Source organism: Globicephala melas, chromosome 19, assembly GCF_963455315.2.
Source record: "Globicephala melas chromosome 19, mGloMel1.2, whole genome shotgun sequence".
NCBI classification, from domain to species: Eukaryota; Metazoa; Chordata; class Mammalia; order Artiodactyla; family Delphinidae; genus Globicephala; species Globicephala melas.
Genome location: NC_083332.1, coordinates 42,549,338 through 42,568,147, shown reverse-complemented (window position 1 = coordinate 42,568,147; position 18,810 = coordinate 42,549,338). Strand labels below are relative to the sequence as shown.

Genomic DNA, 18,810 nt, shown 5'->3' with positions numbered 1-18,810 from the left:
AATAACCAGAAGGTCATAGAGGAAATTACAAGAAAAATTAGAAAAAATTTTGAAATGAATGAAAATGAATATAAAAACATACCAAAACTTCCGTGATGCAGCTAAATCAGTGCTTAGAGGGAAATTTATAGCTGTAGATCCCTATATTTTTTTAAAATAAAGATCTCAGCATCCTAACCTTCTACCTTAAGACACTAACAAGCAGAAGGAAGAAAATTACAAGGATCAGAGTGTAAATTAATTCAACAGAGAGTCAATGAAACCAAATGTTGTTTTTTCAAAAAGACCAACAAAATTGACAAACATTTATTTAGGCTAACTAAGAAAAAATGGAGAATATTCAAAATACTAGAATAAAAAACAAATTAAAGGACATTACTACTGACCTTACAGAAACAGAAAAATAAAGTCTAAGGGAATTCTATGAGTAGCTGTATTGTTCAGTGGTGAGAGGTACTGGTGAAAGTGTTCTAGTGGAAGCTGAATTATTTACGAGGGTCAACCTTAGCCGAACACCCAGCATGAGTCAGAGATTGGTCACACCTTGGTGTGATGCGTACAAAGTACTCCTTTCACATGCCATATGCCCTCGGATCCTTGTTAAGAGAAAACGTAACCTGAAGTAAGACTTGTAGTACTTACCATATACAGTGCTCTGAAATTACTGCTGTGAAATGCAGATCCAAAGCCCCTCGAAGTTCCTCAGTTCAGTAAGTTATCTAGGTTAATGGAGGTGGGATGGGATGGGAGTTAGGAACACAGGCTCTGGAGTCAGAAGGGCCAGGAGCAGCATGACTGTGGGCAAGTTGTTTCATCCTGAGCTTCAATCACCCTGGCAAGTGGGGGGGTAATAAGAATATCTTTGTCAGTTATTTTGAGGATTAAATGAGATAATGCTTGGTAAGTCCCCAAGCCTGGTAGATCCAGTGTTTGAAAAATGTGAGCCGTTGCATGATGGCAAAGCCTTTTTCAGGTCACCCTCATTGATGCTGCCAGTATCCATCATCAAAGACAATAGGATGCAGAGGGCTTCTCTAGCTGCTTTACACACGTTTATTCCCTTACAAGGGTATCATCCTCATTTGATAGAGGAGGCACGTGGAGCCCAAAGAGATTAGATCACCTCCGTAGGCTCCCACAGTGGAATAGTCCTTCGAAAATGGTTATTCTGACCCTTTCTGCCCTCTTCTCACCCTGCCACTTTCATACCAAAGAGGGGGAAGGTATCATGGTAAGAGCTCGGCCTGGTGCTGATGAAGGACTTGGTCAGCCAGCCTTCCATCCCTGTGAACCTTTCTCTTTCCCAGGTGCCTCTGTTGGCTGGGTGGGACTTTTCTTGTCTGAGGGTGAGCCAGAGGCTTCTTGGCCAAGTTGCTGGGTAATAGAATTCATAATTGCTTGTGGCTTACGATGTGGGTGGCTAATTCTTCATGAGTCCACGTCACCTGTTCTAATGGGAAGAAGGGGAGCTGGAAATGCTACCGGCCGCTGCGCTGGATGCCGGGTTCTTTGTCTGCAGTGTGGCAGTCTTGGTTTCCCTCCAGTTTACTGTCTAAGGCTTGTGCAGGCTGACGGCTCAGGTTCTCTGCTCTCATCACCGTTCTCTCGTGCTCATGGCTGCACTTACTGGTTTGAGTCCCAGTTTTTGAAAGAGAACAGTTTTTAATCCTGGGCCTGCAGATCAAACTTAGACAGCAGGGATGTACCCTGGAAATATCATCATTACTCATTTTTGCAAATGTGATTGAACTACAGCTTCAAGAAGTAACTTGTGCGAGGTCGTACCACGGGTGGAGACAGGACATTGGTGCGGCCCGGGCCCCTAACCACGATGCCACCCGACCTCAGGGATGAGGGATAACAGGGCTTGTTGGAAAAACCTCCAGCACCTCTCTCCTTTGGACCGGCTCTGTACTTCTTCTCTTGGTTTGGAGTGGGGTTGTGTGCACAGAAAAAGAGAGCAAGAGAGGTGCTTTCCCAGGTACTCTGGGGGCTCAGACTTGCAGGCTGAAGTATGGGTATTCTCCAAGGTGGGGGAGAAGAGCCCTCCAGGCAGAGTGAAGGGCCCATGGGAAGGCTGTCCTACCATGCTTTCCCCAGATAGTTGGTGATCTGGTGCATGATGGTCCTGTGGGTGGGACCTCGGAGACAAAGAGGGCTCAGTCCTTGTTCAGGAAGATCTCAGAGCCCAGGGACACCTGGACTTAGCAAGTCCTGAGTCTCCTCCCCCCACGGTCCCTGCCTTTGGTGTCACTTTGGGCTGTTGGCCCTGTGAACCTCAGCTCCTTGGGACTTTCCTCTCCTAAAAGGACCAAGGAAGACTTTGCACTTAGAGCCAAAAGAATCTTTACATCCGTGGGCAGAATGCAGAGGAGAAGATGTTGATTGAGACCTGGATGGCCATCCTGGAGAAGGTGGTGAGTGAGGGCGGTCCTGCACAGCTGTAGGGAGGACGTGATTCTGACCCATGACTGCTTATGGGTCTCTGATGCGAAGAGCTACAGTTTCTAGAACATGTGCTTAATAGGTACTAGGGGAATGATGGAATTGGATAAATGGAACGGCAAGGGAAGGACAGAAGACTTTGCGAATGAGTGAAAACCTCAAGTAGTGATATCAGTCAGCCGCGCACTTACTCTGTGCCTGAGACTTGACTTCTGTTATTTCATTTAACCTTCCCGTCAACCGTGCAGGTGGATGTGTTTATACAGGTTTCATAACTGAAGAAAGTAAAGCCAGAGAGGTTGAGAGACTTCCCCAAGGTCACGCAGTCGGGATATGAGAGAACCAAGCTGTAGTCCTTCGATCTAGCTGCAAAGCCCTTATTCTCCGTAGCGACATGCTGTCTTTCCTCTCCACCATGACTCAGGAGAAAAGTCAATTTTCAGTGGTGGTGGCTGTTTGCTAAAAAGAGCAATTCCCTTTCCTCCATCTCTAATTTTCCTCCAACTAATTGCAAATTAGTGGTAATTTTCAAATGAAAAGAGGGAGCCTGAATGCCATCCATTTGTGCTTACCCAGCAAAGCCCTGGATCTGTGACAGCTCCGTTGCCATGGCAACCTTGCAGCAAGGCCTTCCCTGGATCCTCGGCAGTGCTGCCCTAGACTCTGGAAGTGTGTCCCCAGCACAGGCCCAGAATTTCAGTGTTTAACAAGGCTCCACTCTCCACTGCTCATTTTGATACCCTTTATTTTTAGGAGTTTAGCATTAATAGTAATAATAATAAAGAAGGAAAGAGGAAAAAAGTCCTGACAAAGAAACTTAGCCATGTAAACTGCAGGCTGAAGAAAAACTGCCTTTTCCCCCTAAAACATGGGGCAAGCATCTTTTTCAATTCAACTGCTATAGGTGATGGAGCAGACTTCCCTGCCCCAGGATCCTGTGGGTGCGGAAGGTCCTGCCTTCGATAGATCTGGAAGGCCTGGTGGATGGAAGAGGTATGGTTAGCAAACGTCCACTTGCCCCACCTCCAGCCCAGAAGGGTATCCCTAGCAGGGGGCTCTGGACCCAGAAGGAGGAAGGTCTTTGCAGAGCACTTTTTATTATTTTTTTCGTGAGTGTGTGTGTGCACATTCTCAGTCCGTAACAGTTACTGATGACCTCCTGCGTGCCAGGCTCTGAGGATGAAACAGCAAAGGATTCCTTTCCCCTGCTATGAAGTAGCTCTTGCCTAGTGAGGGAGACAAATGGCCAATGAGGTGCTGTGAATGATGTGATGACAGGGGTAGGGGTGGGGCTAGCACCGTTGGGTGTGTGTGTTTGCAGAACATTTGCAGACATTGGGAGATGAACTTCACCTTGAGAGATATTAGCAACTTGCTGGAAAGATAAAGTAGGAAGAAACATACCCTAGGCAGAGGGAATAACAAATATAGAAGCATGCACGTGAGACAGACGTTCATATATTTTGGTCACTCTCAGTGGCAAGTGTGGCTAGGATATAAATGACTGGGGCCAGGAGTCTGGCGGCAGAGAACAATACACATCGAGTAATTTAAAACATTACAGGGAAAATAAGAGCGCTCGAGATCCTGGGCTTGGCACTGAATGGGAGCCAGGCCTCTATAAGACCTTTAGATTCCTCAAATAATGCTGGAGGGCAAGGGCTCAATGTTACCTTATCTCAGTATGACCAGAAAACTCACCCAGGATGGGGGAGTCAAGACCATGAACTTCCTGGTTCCTGGGCTGCAGGGAAGATTGGTGGCACCTTGTCTAGTCTCCAGTGTGAGTTTCAAGGGGGCTCCTCCCATGGAGATTGGGGTGTCAGCTGACAGAGGGAGACATGGTGGATTTGCAGGAATCCATGTGCTGGGACCGAGAAAGGATTTTCATTCGTTTTGGGGGTTTCCCTTTAACTTCTACCAAGACGATGTGAACGGAGGCTGGACCATGGGGTGAAAGATGAGGGTACTGACAAGGTGGCATGGACCCCTAGAGGCTCCCAAAGCTCAGATCGTGCCAGTGTGAGGGACAGATGGCTGGGCAGAGTACGTTCTGACTCTGGGTCTTGCAAACAGGCAGTCCCTCCTGTGTCACAACCACGCATGCGCCCTGCCCCCTACTCCATCACTCTGATGATCTCCTGCTACCACCTCTCCTGTTCCATTCCACCCTTCTCTGTTCTGCATCTTCTACAAAATTATTATTAATTAAGGTCAACAATCACACACGATGAAATGCAACTCAGTGATTTTTTGACAAATGTATCACCATGTAACCAAAACCCCAACAAGATATAGAACGTCTCCATCCCCCTAGAAGGTCTCCTCCAGCCCCTTTCCAGTCAATGCCTGCTCCCCACAGGCCACCACTGTTCTGATAAGTACCTTGTTTGTGAATCTCTTATAAATGGAATCACACAAGTATGTCCTCTTTGGGAGTCTGCCTTGGGTTTTGTTGCTATCTCCTGTCCTCTGCTCCTGCTTTGCCCTGGAAGAATCAGGGGCGCCTCCCAGGACTCTCTTGTCTTATTCCCAGAAGTTTCTTTGGGATTCATTGTGTCTTTGTGAAAGTCATGTCATTTCGCTAAGGTTTCCCCTTACATCAGCATCCTGCCTGACCCAGGTCAGAGGGGACGGCAGGTCAGGGGGCCACAGGAAGCAGCAGCTCAGAGCGTCTGCAGAGCCGGAAGCTGAATGGCTCAGGCTCTGGACCTGCCTGGTCACCTCTCTGTGCCTCCCACATATGATAATGGGGATCACGCAGTTGGGCTTCACGCAGTCTAGCAGGAGCTAGACTGAGATGATGCTTGTAAAATTCATAGCAGGATACCTGGCGCTTAAGAAGTCCTCAGCCTTCGTGTTAGTGTAACAGATCCAGAGAGCACAGAGATTGGTGCCTGCGGTTTAAGAGAATATCTTAACCTGCAGAGGAGAACACGGGAGCTACCTCCTCCCATTCTGCAAGGACAGTGGTCATCTAGCTAAGATTTCCTGGGGGCGTAATGTGTGTCAGGAACCGTTTTAAGTGTTTTGTATAAATACTTAACTTTAAATCCCCACAATTCTGACGATATCTGAGTGACTGGAAGGCAGAGAGTTTGGCAACTCGTCAATGATCTTGCACATGGCCAGTGGCCTGACTGGGGTTCTATCCCAGGAGATCTGCTTCTGCGAACTTGACTTTTTACCACTGGCGTTTACCAGGGGATGGTTCCTTTAAAGTACTCCCGAATCTGGGTAGCTTGAAAGAGAGTAGAGGTTACCCAGGACGTGGATCAACTGATCATAGATTCTCTACCCCAAAGTACTCTTAAAAACAGGGGTGTGATATATATATATATATATATATATCTGTCTGTCAGGGATGAGATTTGTAGCCAAGCAATCAACTGGAACAAATCTTTCTCCACAAGTGGGGTTTATACTTAAGGAAAAGAAAAGTACACACACTGAATAGTCACATTTAGGGTTAATGAGGGACACAGTGTTCCCTGAGTGTGGCATTCAGGGTACTTGTCTTGCATTTGCATTAAAAAAAATAGGGTCAGGTTTTGCTAAAAGCAGCCCCTGAAGCGTTAGAGGCAGTCATTCTCCTGAATATTCCTCTTTACCACGTAGGGCGCCATCTGGATGCCCTGCTGGCGGGAGAAACAGGCTGGTCTCTGTCCTGTTTCGGGAACCTCCCAGAGGAGGCTGGCAGGTGCCGGCCTTTCCTGCTCTCTGAACTGGATGCTCTTACCTGGGCTGCATGAGCATTTTCTCCCCAGATCTGGGGTCTGGGTCTTTCTGCACACTGGACATCTTTATTCTATCTATAGTCACACACCCCTTGGGACTTGCCTCTAGACTTTGGGAGACATTTTCCCTCACAGGTTACCCCCAAATTCATTAGTCTATAATAAAGGTCCCCTTTTCACTTATTTCTATTTCTTTGGGTTTAACCTCTTGGAATCTCAATTATCTCATAGTTCGGTGGGGATGGCAATAGTGAACTCAAGGGAATTACTGTGAGGAGTAAATGATGTGACTTCAGGGCATCTCTAGCAGAGGCCCTGGCGAGGGAGACACCCTTGGCTCATGTCTGTTCCCCTTAACAATTCTGTTTGTGTGGAGCAAGAGAGATGTTCTTTCCTTTGGATTCTCGCTTAACCTCCAACACCAGTCTCCTGGGGGCTTGGGAGAGGTCCTCGTAGCTTCCTTCCTCTTCTCAGCATCCTATTTCTCTTCTAGTCCTCTAACTCCCTAAGGAATAAACTTGCTACACTCATACCAAATCCCTGAGGAATAAATTCCCAACAATAATGACAACGCTGGTTGTTGTTGTTTAATGACGATCAAATATATCGGAGTTAATAAGTACTTACGAAATGAGTGCGTGCAGTGATTGTTCATATTCACAACTACCGTGCAAGGAAGCCCCAAGCCCACCCACCCGTTTTACAGATGAGAAAACAGAGGCTCCTAAAGGTTAAGTGATTTCCAAGTGAAGGATATCACAGAGTTAGCGCTCAGAACCTGGCACATGCATGTCCAAATCCTTTAAGGGGGTCAGACCATAAAACCGCCCGTGCCCTGTCCCCCAGAGCAGGTCTGCTCTTGAAAGGGTTTGCCTTGGGTTGTAGTTGTTTGCAGATCCCAGCCTGCAGAGATCGATTCTGAATTTATGACGCGCACTCAGGTCTTTTGTGACTTGTGCTCCTGGAATTTCATTAGGCCGACCTGTAATTGTTGTGGTAAATGTTTACACATCTATAAATTATTATTTAGGCAAGAGGAGTCCTTTATCTTTTGAGGTGCTGGGAACCGACTCCAGAGATTTCCGAGCAGACAAAGGGGCTGAGATCGGATCATTTATGGGCTGTGTTGCTGTCATATTGACAGTACTACTTCTTTCTGTTAATTTTGAAGCCCCAAATGGGTCATCTTTCCTGAGCATGAAAAATTATCACCCTTTTACCAATTGTTTTGCAAGTGATTCCATTTTAAATCACTAATGACTATTGATAGGAAGCAAAGCCCAAGATGCCTTTGGGGTTTCAGGCTGAACTTTATTTTACTATACTTTTGCTATCTGTTTAGGCTAATACCTCCATTTCCAACTCCTTTACATTTTTGGCATCATATACTAATTGTTTAAGAGAAATGCAATCATAGCATTACAGAAACGTTTATAGGTGGAAAAGAACTACTTAATACAACGCTCATTATATCTCAGACACCTGTATATGTTTGTCGTCTAATGCAGCAACCACGTGGGGTAGGTATTATTGTTATTTTCGAGTTGTTGAAACTCAGATGCAGAGTTCAAGTTACTCTGTCCAGATCCCATGGCTACAACAGTGTGAAGTAAGGTCTTTGTGGCCACAAACCAAATTCTCTCCCCTACGCGTTTAGGCTTCACACCCAGAGTCCTTTAATCAGGTTCTAGAACCAGGTCAAAAGGTGAAAGAAATAGTTGTATTTTTATTGTCTTTCGGGGTCACACTGTCAGCTTATACAGTGTGCTTGGTGGCAACACAATTACCAGAAATTATACAACACCACCGTCAACAACGCTTTCCTCACTTCTCGGGACGTAGGAAAGGGCTGTGTGAGCCTCGTGACCTCAGGAGATACTCAGGGATTTTCGAACCTCCCCGCGTTTCCATTTTTCCGATCCTCTTTTTATTTTCACTTCTAATCTGAAACTGCCTGTAGGTCATGTACTACTGCTATGTCTCGTTCATCTCTGAAGCCCTAACAGATAACATGATAACTGGCACGTAGTAGGCACTTAAAATCTACTGAAGGAATGCAGGAATGCAAGAATCTCTATCACCACCCGAAGGAAGATTATAAATACAGCCGTTGCTAGAATGTAACATCCTGCGTGTTTATATGTGTGTATATACATGTATACACACACATATATATACACATGCGTTCCATGTTTCTAAATTCTCTTCATTTCCCTTTTAGATAATTCCACCATCTTACCACTGACAGGAAGAGGTAGGTAAGAGAATTGCTCTGTCCTCTGGAAAAGTAAATTGGAAGGCAGTATTTTTTCAAGCCACAAAAAGCGTTAGAGAGAATCCCTGGTGACTGTAGCCTTAAAGTCTGTAACTGGAAACCAAAATGTCCCCTCTGTACTTAGAGAAGGTCTGGGATATGCTCCGCTGGTGTCCTTAGTTAGATGGGGAACATTCAGCCTCTGGAGGGTAATTATTGGCACTTAAGCTTTTCTCTCCCCAAAACACTAGGCAACCTCTTTCTCCTGCTCTGCCTGCCTCCTGGGGCCTCTGCCTTATTATTGAGAGAATTGCAAGGTTGGGCTCATTATTCTGGCCTCTTCTTTTCTCTTCTGGCCCACCCCCTCTTTATCCAGGTTACCCCTTAATGTATAAATGCCCTTTATAACTCAAAATGCAAGGATTCCATCAGCAAATGAATACTCAGGTGCAACTCACAGTCACTGATTGCCCACTGTGTGCCAGGACTTTTCACATTTAATTACCCAGCAAAGACTTTTTACTTAATCCAGCTCCTACTGTGTGTCTGTTCCTTTGTCATGCACTGTGGGGATTAGCAACGAATGAATAGCCTAGAATCAGCCCTCAAGATCTTGTGGTCTGACGGGGATGGCAGGAGGTAGGATCTTCTAGGAACTGTGAAGGCCATGGAGATGTTGCCGGACTGTAGAACATTTAGTGCCCTCTTATAAACTTCCAGAACGAGCCAGGATCCTCCCTTTGAGGGAGGTGAAACCTCACTGTGTTTGTAAGAAGTAACGACACTAAATTGTTTATGAAGACTTCTCTTGATCCCTCTCCTGTCTGCTGTATGTAAGAGCAGCCACTCGAGCAAGGAAAGGCCTTATTTAGGAGCCTTCTGGAACAGCTCGCTTGGCTTGCAAACCCTGCTTGCTGGCATCTTGATTCAAACGTCTGAGCTGTCTTCCTGCCTCAGCAATGTCTAAAGGTGTTTATTCACTAGAATCTTCTAGGGGAAACACAAATATTAGTTGAATGGATTCAATGCGCCTTATGAAATTTACCCAAAGGTAACTTAAGCATATCTGTCTGTCTGTGTGGAATGTTTACTACAAGTAGCCTGCGTGTGGGTCTGGTTTCATGAGCAGTCCTGTCTTTCTAGATCCTGGGGTCACGTTTATAATGAGTAACAATGTCCACGTTCTGAGCTGATGCACACACTTATCCCGTCACATGGTTCTTCATTGTCTGTTGGCCCCTGACTGCATCCTACAACTAATGGCAAGGAATAGGGTGGAAAAGGTTAAAACAAAAGGCTAAAGGGACTTCTCTGGCAGTCCAGTGGTTAAGACTTAGGCTTCCATTGCAGGGGGTGTGGGCTCCATCCCTGGTCAGGGAGCTAAGATTCCACATGCCTTGGGGCCAGAAAAACCAAAACATGAAACAGAAGCAATATTGTAACAAATTCAATAAAGATGTTAAAAATCATCCACATCAAAAAATCTTAAAAAAAAAAAAAAAGGCCAAAATTGGTTTTGCATTTTATCTAGGAGCTGCAGATGTCCAAATTCTCCTTAATATCATGAATGATGGAAAATACAAGTGCGCCATCACTTGTGGGTCAAGCTCTTGCTCTTGGCCTCAGTTTCCTCAACTGTTCTACATGAAGCTCCACTCCTCAACTCCCTCCTCTGGCCTAAGGACCCTCATCTCTACAGTATAGGGGTAGAAGTTCCCTAAACATCCTCTGAGTTCTTTAGTACCATGGCAATTGTGAAAGATTCACCAACTCCACCTCAGAGGTTGTTGAATCCCTTGAGAGGCACTAGAACAACCCCAGTGAAAGTAATAACACAAGGATGCAAATTCTTTGACATTCCTCCTTTCCAAAGATGGGGCCTCTGTCCTTGACCCTTGAATCTCAGTGGGTTGTGACTACTTCAACTAACAGAACATGGCAGAAGTGACACTACATAACTTTCAAAACTAGACCGTAATGGCCATGTAACTTCCACCTTCTTCGCTAGAATACTATATCTGGGAGCTCTGGGGCCAACAAGTTGGAAAGGCCATCTGTTCCAATAGACCGTCCTAGCTGAGACCAGTTGTTCAATCTTCCTATCAAGGTGCAGACACATGAATAAAGAAGACTTCAGATGATTCTAAGTCACTCCTGGACATTTGAATCTTTCCAGCAGAAGTCCCAATGTCGTGGAGCCGAGATAAATCATCCCCTCTGTGCTCTGTCTGAATTCCATACCCCAGGATCCGTGAGCATGTGAAGGAGTTGCTGGTTATGCTAGTACATTCTGGGAAAGATGGTTTATTACACGGCAAAAGATAAGCAGACACCCTCAGAGGGACACCTAGCTGGCCCTTTGAGATGAAGTTTAAAAAGTTTGTTGCGGGGGGACCTTCTAGATGGTGGAGGAGTAAGACGTGGAGATCACTTTCCTCCCCAGAAATACATCAAGAATACATCTACATGTGGACCAACTCCTACAGAATACCTACTGAATGCTGGCAGAAGACTTCAGACTTCCCAAAAGGCAAGAAACGCACCATGTACCTGGCCGTGTGGCTGACAGGGTCGTGGTGCTCTGGCCGGGTGTCAGGCCTGAGCCTAGAGGTGGGAGAGCTGAGTTCAGGACATTGGACCACCAGAGACCTCGCGGCCCCATGTAATATCAATCGGCGAGAGCTCTCGCAGAGATCTCCATCTCAATGCTAAGACCCAGCTCCACTCAACGACGAGTAGGCTCCAGTGCTGTACACCCCATGCCAAACAACTAGCAAGATAGGTACACAACCCCACCCATTAGCAGAGAGGCTGCCTAAAATCATAATAAGGTCAAAGACATCCCAAAATGCACCACTGGATGCGGTCCTGCCCACCAGAAAGACAAGATCCAGCCTCATCCACCAGAACACAGGCACCAGTCCCCTCCACTAGGAAGCCTACACAACCCACTGAACCAACCTTATGCACTAGTGACAGACACCAAAAACAACGGGAACTATGAACCTGCAGCCTGTGAAAAGGAGACCCCATACACAGTAAGTTAAATAAAATGAGAAGACAGAGAAATACACAGCAGATGAAGGAGCAAGGTAAAAACGCACCAGACCAAACAAATGAAGAGGAAATAGGCAGTCTACCTGAAAAAGAATTCAGAGTAATGATAGTAAAGATCATCCAAAATCTTGGAAATAGAATGGAGAAAATACAAGAAACATTTAACAAGGATCTAGAAGAACTAAAGAGCAAACAAGCAATGATGAACAACACAATAAGTGAAATTAAAAATTCTCTAGAAGGAATCAATAGCAGAATAAATGAGGGAGAAGAATGGATAAGTGCCATGGAAGACAAAATAGTAGAAATAACTACCACAGAGCAGAATAAAGAGAAAAGAATGAAAAGAACTGAGGACAGTCTCAGAGACCTCTTGGACAACATTAAACACACCAACATACGAATTATAGGGGTCCCAGAAGAAGAAGAGGAAAGGAAAGGGTCTGAGAAAATATTTGAAGAGATTACAGTTGAAAACTTCCCTAACATGGGAAAGGAAATAGTCAATCAAGTCCAGGAAGAGCAGAGAATCCCATACAGATAAATCCAAGGAGAAACACGCCAAGACACATATTAATCAAATTATCAAAACTTAAATACAAACAAAAAGTATTAAAAGCAGCAAGAGAAAAGCAACAAATAACACACGAGGGAATTCCCATAAGGTTAACAGCTGGTCTTTCGGCAGAAACTCTGCAAGCCAGAAGGGAGTGGCAGGACATATTTAAAGTGATGCAAGGGAAAAACCTAGAACCAAGAGTACTCTACCCAGCAAGGATCTCATTCAGATTCTATGAAGAAATTAAAATCTTTACAGACAAACAAAAGCTAAGGGAATTCAGCACCACCAAACCAGCTTTACCACCAATGCTAAAAGAACTTCTCTAGACAGGAAACACAAGAGAAGGAAAAGACCTACAATAACAAAGCCAAAACAATTAAGAAAATGGTAATAGGATCATACATATCGATAATTACCTTAAATGTAAATGGATTAAATGCTCCAACCAAAAGACATAGACTGGCTGAATGGATACAAAAACAAGACCCGTATATATGCTGTCTACAAGAGACCCACTTCAGACCTAGGGAAACATACAGATTGAAAGTGAGGGGATGGAAAAAGATATTCCATGTAAATGGAAATCAAAAGAAAGCTGGAGTAGCAATTCTCATATCAGACAAAATAGACTTTAAAATAAAGACTATTATGAGAGACAAAGAAGGACACTACCTAATGATCAAGGTATCAATCCAAGAAGATGAAGATATAACAATTGTAAATATTTATGCACCCAACATAGGAGCACCTCAGTACATAAGACAAATGCTAACAGCCATTAAAGGGGAAATAGACAGTAACAAAATAATAGTAGGGGACTTTAACACCCCACTTTTACCAATGGACAGATCATCCAAAATGAATAAGGAAACTTTAAATGATACATTAAACAAGATGGACTTAATTGATATTTATAGGACATTCCATCCAAAAACAACAGAAAACACTTTCTTCTCAAGTGCTCATGGAACATTCTCCAGGATAGATCATATCTTGGGTCACAGATCAAGCCTTGGTAAATTTAAGAAAATCGATACGGTATCAAGTATCTTTTCTGACCACAACACTATGAGACTAGATATCAATTACAGAAAAAAATCTGTAAAAAATACAAACACTTGGAGACTAAACAATACACTACTAAATAAACAAGAGGTCACTGAAGAAATCAAAGAGGAAATCAAAAAATGCCTAGAAACAAATGACAGTGAAAACACAATGACCCCAAACCTATGGGATGCCGCAGAAGCAGTTCTAAGAGGGAAGTTTATAGCAATACAATCCTACTTCAGGAAATAAGGAACATCTCAAATAAACAACCTAGCCTTACACTTAAAGCAATTAGAGAAAGAAGAACAAAAAAACCCCCAAAGTTAACAGAAGGAAAGAAGTCATAAAGATCAGATCAGAAATAAATGAAAAAGAAATGAAGGAAACAATAGCAAAGATCAATAAAACTAAAGGCTGGTTCTTTGAGAAGATAAACAAAATTGATAAACCATTAGCCAGACTCATCAAGAAAAAGAGGGAGAAGACTCAAATCAATAGAATTAGAAATGAAAAAGGAGAAGTAACAACTGACACTGCAGGAATACAAAGGATCATGAGAGATTACTACAAGCAGCTATATGCCAATAAAATGGACAACCTGGAAGAAATGGACAAATTCTTAGAAAAGCACAAGCTTCCAAGACTGAACCAGGAAGAAATGGAAAATATAAAGAGACCAATAATAAGCACTGAAATTGAAACTGTGATTTAAAATCTTCCAACAAACAAAAGCCCAGGACCACATGGATTCACAGGCAAATTCAATCAACCATTTAGAGAAGAGCTAACACCTATCCTTCTCAAACTCTTCCAAAATACAGCAGAGGGAGAAACACTCCCAAACTCATTCTACGAGGCCACCATCACCCGGATACCAAAACCAGACAAAGATGTCACAAGAAAGAAAACTACAGGCCAGTATCACTGATGAACATAGATGCAAAAATCCTCAACAAACTACTAGCAAAAAGAATCCAACAGCACATTAAAAGGATCGTACAGCATGATCAAGTGGGGTTTATCCCAGGAATGCAAGGATTCTTCAATATACGCAAATCAATCAATGTGATAAACCATATTAACAAATTGAAGGAGAAAAAACATATGATCATCTCAATAGGTGCAGAGAAAGCTTTCGACAAAATTCAACACCCATTTATGATAAAAAACCTCTGGAAAGTAGGCACAGAGGGAACTTACCTCAACATAATAAAGGCCATATATGACACACCCACAACCAACATCGTTCTCAATGGTGAAAAACTGAAACCATTTCCCCTAAGATCAAAAACAAGACAAGGTTGCCCACTCTTACCACTATTATTCAACATAGCTTTGGAAGTTTTAGCCACAGCAATCAGAGAAGAAAAAGAAATAAAGGGAGTGCAAATCGGGAAAGAAGAAGTAAAGCTGTCACTGTTTGCACATGACATGATACTGTACATAGAGAATCCTAAAGAGGCTACCAGAAAACTACTAGGACAAACCAGTGAATTTGGTAAAGTTACAGGATACAAAATTCCCAGAAATCTCTTGCACTCCTATACACTAATGATGAAAAATCTGAAAGAGAAATTAAGGAAACACTCCCATTTACCATTGCAACAAAAAAGAATAAAATACCTAGACATAAACCTACCTAAGGAGACAAAAGGCCTGTATGCAGAACACTATAAAACACTGATGAAAGAAATTAAAGATGATACAAACAGATGGAGAGATATACCATGTTCTTGGGTTGGAGGAATCAACATTGTGAAAATGACTATACTACCCAAAGCAATTTACAGATTCAGTGCAATCCCTATCAAACTACCACTGGCATTTTTCACGGAACTAGAACAAAAAATTTCGCGATTTGTATGGAAACACAGAAGACCCCAGATAGCCAAAGGAATCTTGAGAAGGAAAAACGGAGCTGGAGGAATCAGGTTCCCTGACTTCAGACTATACTACAAAGCTACAGTAATCAAGACAGTGTGGTACTGGCACAGAAACAGAAATATATATCAATGGAAGAGGATAGAAAGACCGGGCATAAACCCACACACATATGGTCATCTTATCTTTGATAAAGGAAGCAAGAATATGCAATGGAGAAGAGACAGCCTCTTCAATAAGTGGTGCTGGGAAAACTGGACAGCTACATGTAAAAGGATGAAATTAGAACACTCCCTAACTCCATACACAAAAATAGACTCAAAATGGATCAAAGACCTAAATGTAAGTCCAAACACTATAAAACTCTTAGAGAAAAACATAGGCAGAACTCTCTATGACGTAAATCACAGCAAGATCCTTTTTGACCCACCCCCTAAAGAAATGGAAGTTAAAAAAAAAATAAACAAATGGGACCTAGTGAAACTTAAAAGCTTTTGCACAGCAAAGGAAAACATAAACAAGATGAAAAGGCAACCCTCAGAATAGGAGAAAATATTTGCAAATGAAGCAACTGACAAAGGATTAATCTCCAAAATTTACAAACCTCTCATGCAGCTCAATATCAAAAAAAGAAACAACCTAATCCAAAAATGGGCAGAAGTCCTAATAGACATTTCTCCAGAGAATATATACAGATTGCCAACAAACACATGAAAGGATGCTCAATATCACTAATCATTAGAGAAATGCAAATCAAAAGTACAATGAGGTATCACCTCACACCAGTCAGAATGGCCATCATCAAAAAATCTACAAACAATAAATGCTGGAGAGGGTGTGGAGAAAAGGGAACCCTCTTGCACTGTTGGTAGGAATGTAAATTGATACAGCCACTATAGAGAACAGTATAGAGGTTCCTTAAAAAACTAAAAATAGAACTACCATATGACCCAGCAATCCCACTACTGGGCATATACCCTGAGAAAACCATAATTCAAAAAGAGTCATGTACCACAATGTTCATTGCAGCTCTATTTACAACAGCCAGGACATGGAAGCGACCTAAGTGTCCATTGACAGATGAATGGATAAAGAAGATGTGGCACATCTATACAATGGAATATTACTCAGCCATAAAAAGAAACGAAACTGAGTTATTTGTAGTGAGGTGGATGGACCTAGAGGCTGTCGTACAGAGTGAAGTTAGTCAGAAAGAGAAAAACAAATACTGTATCCTAACACGTATACATGGCATCTGAAAAAAAAAAATGGCTCTGAAGAATGTAGGGGTAGGACAGGAATAAAGACCCAGACATAGAGAATGGACTTGAGGACACAGGGAGGGGGAAGGGTAAGCTGGGAAGATGTGAGAGAGTGGCATGGACATATATCCACTACCAAATGTCAAATAGATAGCTAGTGGGAAGCAGCCGCGTAGCACAGGGAGATCAGCTCAGTGCTTTGTGTCCACCTAGAGGGGTGGGATGGAGATGCAAGAGTGAGGAGATATGGGGATATATGTACATGTATAGCTGATTCAGTTTGTTATACAGCAGAAACTATCATACCATTATAAACCAATATACTCCAATAAAGATGTTAAGAAAAACCCCAATATTTGAAAAAAAAGAAAAAATAATTAATTAAAAATAAATTTAAAAAAAAAGTACAGTGAAGTATCACCTCACACCAGTCAGAATGGCCATCATTAAAAAAAACTACAAATAATAAATGCTGGAGAGGGTGTGGAGAAAAGGGAACCCTCCTACACTGTTGGTGGGAATGTAAATTGGTGCAGCCACTATGGAAAACAGTATGGACCTCAACAAACTAAAAATAGAGTTACCGTATGATCCTGCAATCCCAACTGGAGGAAGCAGGCTGGACACATGGCTGTTAGGGCCCAAGATGTCTGGCTTTGGACTCACATAGGTCTCATGCCCTTGACCCCTCTGCTATCCTGCTTCATAGGAAGACCCCAACCTGGGAGTCTGTCTCCAGCAGTTAGGGGTGAAATCTTGAGCAACTCATGTCACCTGGATCTCGGTTTCCTCAGCTGTCGCTTGGGGCTCAGACTTTCTCCCCTGTGAACATTCAAGGGCTTTCTAGGGTCTCATCATTCCCAGTTTGTGCAAAAGTGTTTGCAACCTCTTGTTTCTGTGCATTTCCAGGAAGCACCCTGAGTTTCTCTTCCTTAGATACTGTCATATTTTTAAGATGCATAGTTTTCATGTTTAAAGAAGAAGTTTAATAGAATTGTGGTTAAACGTAAGTATGCCTCTTTCTTTTGTCTTTGACAAAAGTCTGAAGCATTCAGGTTGTAGGAATCTTAATCCCAGGGTAACCTCCACCTCCTCCCTGGTAATGGCAATGTCTTGCATCTCAAAGGTCGACCCAGTCAGAGCAATGAACCTGGGATGTATTGAACTGCAGCTTGGTGGTAATTATTTCTTTTACTTTCCAGTAGATTCCTATTAGCTGGTTAAAGGTTTGCATTTGCAAAGGGCTCTGTGCTCTGCATGTGATTCAGTTCACCTCCAATGCCCCAGGCTTGAGCCTGAGCAGCCCCCAAGCCCATCACCACTAGCAGCTCTTTCTGTGTCTTCTCACCCCTGCCGCCCAGCCACCAAGTGCTGTTCACTCTTCACACGACCTTCTTAATACTTCCTGCGTCCACTGTTTCCGCTCCATCCTTGCTGGGTCTCCCTTTGTTGGGTTCCTCATCAGCTTTCTCCTGCCACAATCTCTCAGCATCCTCACTGGCCTGGCAGCCTAACACTTCCTGTGTCCCTTCTAGTCATTGATTTGTTGAGAATGCAAATGTCCCACCTCGTCCAGAGGAAGGGGCAGGGATTCCAGTGCCCTGTGATCATCTTCCCGAGTGTTTACCCCCCCTCCCCCCGCAACTGCCATAGAATACAGGCTCATGGAGGGCAGGGATGCAGGAATTCTGTGTTGTTTATCTTCATGTTCCCAGCAACCCACACAGTGGCTGCTGCAGAGGTTGTCTCTGAACCTTGAATTGTGAACAAATGAGGAGCAGTTCAGTGTACAAGGATGTGAAGAGGAACGTATCAGACTGGGGTGATAGGAGGTGGACAAAAGATGTCATCTGCTGTTCGGTCTGAACCTGGGGAAACAGGCTGGACAGAGGTTATCAGAGCCCGAGAGGTCAAGGATCCAGGCAGGTGAGATGAATGCTGGGAACAGTATGACATTTCGGCAGAGATCTGTCAGACTTGGCAGTGTGATCGGCAGACAGGGGGAAAGGCAGGTAGGAGCCATGAGCTGGGTCTATGGAGCCTTCTGACCTGGATCCCAGTCATGTCTCTACTCCTCATTAGCGCTGTGAGCTGGGAAGCTTGCTTAATCTTGACGAGCGTCTGTTTCTCAGTCTGTTAAAAGGGAGTTGAACCACGTTGAAGAGTAAGGACACTTCCTCCTCTGACAGTGTAGACTTCTCCAGGGAGGAGAGATCTGGGGAAAAGGGTATGGAGTCTGGAATCAGACAGATCCACGTTTAAATCCCAGCTCTGCCCCTTGCTACCTGTGTGAACTTGGGTGAGTTACTTAACATCTGTGAGCTTCAGTTCCATATTCTGTAAAATGGGTAATACCCACCTCATACAGGTTTTGAGAAGACTGAATGGGGTTTTTATAAAGAAGGTGAGGGACTTCCCTGGTAGCGCAGTGGTTAAGAATCCACCTGCCAATGCAGGGGACATGGGTTCGAGCCCTGGTCCGGGAAGAGCCCACATGCCGCGGAGCAACTAAGCCTGTGCACCGCAACTATTGAGCCTGTGCTCTAGAGCCTGCGAACCACA

General features: G+C 43.8%; 1 long non-coding RNA gene across 1 annotated transcript in view; it reads left to right on the top strand.

The window, feature by feature from the left end:
• The window catches only part of LOC132594023 (uncharacterized), a 247,873-nt gene that overhangs the window by 162,366 nt on the left and 66,697 nt on the right, over positions 1-18,810 (top strand). The gene's annotated exons all lie outside the window — the stretch shown is intronic.